General features: G+C 33.6%; 1 non-coding gene across 1 annotated transcript; it reads right to left on the reverse strand.

Moving 5' to 3' along the window:
• Positions 1 to 1,156: 1,156 nt before the first annotated feature.
• Positions 1,157 to 1,260, reverse strand: LOC111725429. Its single transcript, XR_002773495.1, has one exon. It is a non-coding gene; the product is annotated as a U6 spliceosomal RNA (small nuclear RNA).
• Positions 1,261 to 4,713: the final 3,453 nt, after the last annotated feature.

The raw sequence follows: 4,713 nt of genomic DNA on the forward strand, positions 1-4,713 counted from the left end.
AAAAAAAAAGCAAGAGAGAGAGAGAATATTAAGATGGATGATCATGCTCTTCTGGCTTGGAAGGTTTCGGTTGAAAAGTCTACTGTCATCCTAATGGCTCTGCCTCTTTAGGTCAGTTGGCACTTACTCTTGGCTGCTTGCAGACTTTTTTCTTTCATCTTGACTTCAGACAGAAAAATTCAAGCAACAATACAATGTGCCATGGGGAGGCTCTGTTTGAGATGAGATGACATGGGGCTCAATATCCATCTGAAAAGAGTGTGTTGGGGTCTTTAATAAAACTTGGGAAGTTTTCATTTATGATAGTCTTTAGTAAGGCTTCTATTTCTTTATGACAATCTTCTTCCCCTTCAGGAATCCCTATTATTTGTATGGTTAAATGCTTCATAGAGTCATGTAGTTCTCTAAGCACCTGTTTTGCTTTCTCTCTCTTCTTTTTTGCCTCTTTAACTACCTGGGTAATTTGAATAAACTTTATTCTCCAGCTCTGAGGTTCTTTCTTTTCCATGTTCTAACCTATTTTTGATACTTTCTACTATATCTTATATGCACTGATTATCTCCTTCCTTTACTTAAGCTCTGCCATATCCTTTCTATATTCTACATATCTCTTGTCTGACTTTAGGTTCTGTCTTACCATTTTCTCATTCATTTCTTTTATTATCTTTATCATCTATATTTTAAATTACCTTCCTTTCATATCCATTAATTCTCCATAGGTGGAGTCTTCTGTAATAGCTGCCTGCCTTGTGGTCCCTTGGGGGAGTTCCTCTGTTTTGGTTTTTCATGTTGCTTGAATTTTTCTGTTGGTTCCTCCTCGTGTGTTCTTTCTTCTTGTTCCCCCATTTTCCTCTTTTTTCCTTCTCACTGCCTCCTTTACTTCAAATTACCTTGTCTCAGAGCTTAGGTCTTGAAGTGACCTCAGGTGAGCAAAGCCATACTCTTTCTCCAGGCCAAATAAACAGAAGCCCTTGCTCTTGATGACAATATGTTGCAATTTGTTGCTGGGACACAAGGCAGCACTGTGTTCTTTTTTAGGAAACAGAGAGCATAGCCAGCAACCTCTATGGTCATTAGGAACTTAGTCTTTGGTGATTGCCTGATTGTTTCCTCAGCATTCAGACCCTGCTGGGCTGGGATTTTAAAGCTCATAAGAAGAAATATGGAATGCTACAGGAATTTGCATGTCATTCTTGTGCAGTGACCATGGTAATTTCTGGATCATTCCAATTTTAGTATATGTGCTTCTGAAGTGAGCACAGTAAGTTGTTTTTTTTTTTTTCATTTCTTAACAAGGCCAATATGCAGATATTAATTTTATTTTTATACAGTAACAATATGTATTTAAAGAGCACAATGAAAATATAATATTTAAAATACTGTCTAAAAACATCATAAACCTAGGAGTAAATTTTAAATATAATATGCAAGAATTCCTCTCACACAAAAAATAATAAAATATGGGAAAAAATTAAAGATGACTAAGTAATATAAAAGGATTTAATTATCTTCCTTTGTAAAATATAGTGCCATTAAAATGTCAATCTCTCTAAATGAATTTATATAGTCAATTCAATCTTTATCCAAATTAAAAGATGTAGAACTTAAACGTTAAGTTAATATCTATGTGGAAACATAAAAGTCCAAGTGTAGGCAAGAAAATATTATTTAATTGTAATAAATGTGCAGCAATAACATGTCATATTGCTCCAAAGCTAGAAAGCAGAACAATAAACATTATAGTATAAATAGGTGCCTTTATAGAACAATGATTAAAGGAGAGATAAGAACTGTAAAAAAAATCAGAAAAATAAAGTTTTTTCAATAAATGTTGCTGGTTCAATCGAATTTTCAATGGCTACTACAAGTCAATATTACATTTCTTTTCAGCTATAGTGTGTATCTAAATAGGAAAGGTAAAATTATTAAAATTTTAGAAAGTAATAGAAGTGGCACCTATGACATTGAAATAGGGAAAGCCTCTCAAAGAAGACACTCAAAAAATTAAAGTTATAAATTAGATAGCATTAATATCAAAAGCAGTAGATACAACCACCCAAACCAGAGGACAAATGAGAATGTACTCTTACTAAAGAAGCCTATCTTTTATTACCATGTTTCAATGGTTCTGTTGTTTTATAACTTTGGTTACTATCTCCAGCTGTCAACACACTTGCTGTGAGAAATACTGACTTAATTAAACAGAAAATACATTGGCAAAATATGTGAAACCACAACGTTATATACAACTTCGCCACTCTTTATCAAAAGCCTCCTGGTGTTTTTGAACTCACCTAAGGTGTTCCTTACAATGAGTTCCTTAATTTTGCTGGTAAGTTTTCAGAAGTTTAAGGGGCAGTCTTTGTCTTACACACATTCATTGAACTATACATAAAGTGCAGAAATCATAAGTATTCTTAACAAGTGATCATTGAAAAGTGACATAGAATTGAGCAGTAGTAATATAAGAAACAAAAGGCTGAATGCATTGCATGGTAAAGGAGGAGAACCCTACTCATGTCTAGTGTTCCTCTTTCTAGTGTGGTCTCTGTGCAAACCAGGAGTCTCATAAAATTTAGGGTATACAAGCATGAGAAGCAAGGAGGTAAGAGATTGGTGGACTTCCAGGAGGCAGTATCAGGTGATGTTAACTGTGGAACTGCTGGATATTAAGGTAAGAATGTTGATTTGTTGGCAGTGTATTCAGAACAGGGAGACTTTCACTGACGGGCTCACTTAAAAAAGATGGAGACTTTACATGTTGTATATCTACCTGGATGGAGAGGAAACACATTCTTCTTAGTAAAGTATCTCGAGAATGGAAAAAATACATTGTACTCATCGCTGATATGAAACCAATGTATAAATAATTATATGCCCACAAGAATGATAAAACACAAATATAGACTAGCAAGGGGAAGGAGAAAGGAAGAAAGGGGAGGGGTATGAGGGGAGGGCCATTGGAGGGAGGAGCAAGGGCTATCAACACACATCTCACCTACTGTGTACAAAGTGAGGATGAACAGCACCCCCCATGAAGAGGTCTACTACAACTTGAACTTTACCTTGAAAGTGAGAAAAAAGCAACCTAAAAATTAGTACTCTCATAGTAATGTGAAATTTTTTAAAAAGTATGGGACTATTACTCAGTGGTTTTCTTTTAAAGCATGTTATTAGAAATCTCTTATTAAATAAACTGAGTCAAGTGGTCAACAATCAGTTAAGCAAAATTAAGACAAGATTAAGACAGAACCTTGTGGTTATTAAGCCCACAAAGAGACCACATTGCAAAATAATAGAATACTACTGGTAACTGAGAGACCTTTGTGATCACTGAAAATCTCTCTTTCTTTTGCCTTTCCAGAAGCAACCACTATCATGACTTTCATCTTTAGCAAAATTATAATAATGTCAGTATTTAAACTTTAAATAGGTTCAAAGCCTATTCTGACATAATAAACTTTGAACTTATATAAAGGTTAAAAAATAATAAATAAAAAATTGTTTATCTTTTAACAATGTGAGTATAATGCATAATGATGTTTTATATACCAATAGCCCATAAATTTTTATTATTGTAGAAGATTATGTTTAATGAATATATACAAATATGTTTACATATTCCCTTTATATTTTGAGTTATTGAAAATAATAATACTCTCTTTTTTTTGGAATAATAATACTCTTAACATTGTTGTGCATATTCTTTTGTACCAAGCTGATTTCTAAGTTGATGATACTAAGTGACATTACAAAAGAAGTTTAAGAGATTTCCCATTACTGTCTATCCTAGTCCTTACTTGTTATTTTAGTGGAAACTCATTGTTTTAATTTGCATTTACTTGATGTCTAATAACATGTTGATCATTTGCACATTTTCCATGTGAAAATGAATTTATGTATATTTTTCTATTAAATTTACTTCTATTTTTTATTTTTAGGAGTTATTTTAGATTATGGATATGAGTGTTTTTCAGAGGCAAGTTATATGGCTTGCCTTTTACTCATATAATTAGATCCTTTGATTAATAGAGGGTTAAGTTTAGTATAGTCCTTAATCCAATTTTTAGGATATTTTTGTTCTGTTTAAAGTATCTTTTACAGCCCATATAACAAGAATGTAATGTCCTATTATCTTCCCAAAGATCTATGTTTCTGCTTATATCTTGCCCACCATCCACCTGATATTTATTTATTTATTTGGAGACAGTTTTTCTATGTTGTCCTTGGTAGTGTGCAGTGGCATCAGCATCGCTCACTGAAACCTCTACCTCCTGAGCTGAAGAGATCCTCATGACACAGCATCCCGAGTAGCTGGCACCATGGGCACATGCCATCATGCCCCACTGATTTTTCTATTTGTAGTAGAGATGGATCTCACTGTTGCTCAGGCTTATCTTTAACTTCCTGAGCTCAAGAAATCCTCCTGCTTCAGCTTTCCAGAGTGCAAGGAATATAGGGCATGAACCAGTTGCCCTACCTGACATTTATTTACTTATTTTTATTTTATTTTTATTTTTGTTTTAGTATGGTGACAGATAGACTCAAATCTATTTCTTATTTCTTTTTTGAATTCATTCATTTATTTTTAATGTATGCACAGTAACTTATGTTAGGAAGGCTCTCCATTCCTACTGATCTTTAATGTCTTTTCTCAAAATCAAGTGTCTAAGAAGGCACGAATAGTTTACGTTCCTTGGCCTATTTGTCTAT

This window comes from Otolemur garnettii, unplaced genomic scaffold, assembly GCF_000181295.1.
Source record: "Otolemur garnettii isolate 467f Iridium unplaced genomic scaffold, OtoGar3 scaffold00040, whole genome shotgun sequence".
Taxonomy (NCBI): Eukaryota; Metazoa; Chordata; class Mammalia; order Primates; family Galagidae; genus Otolemur; species Otolemur garnettii.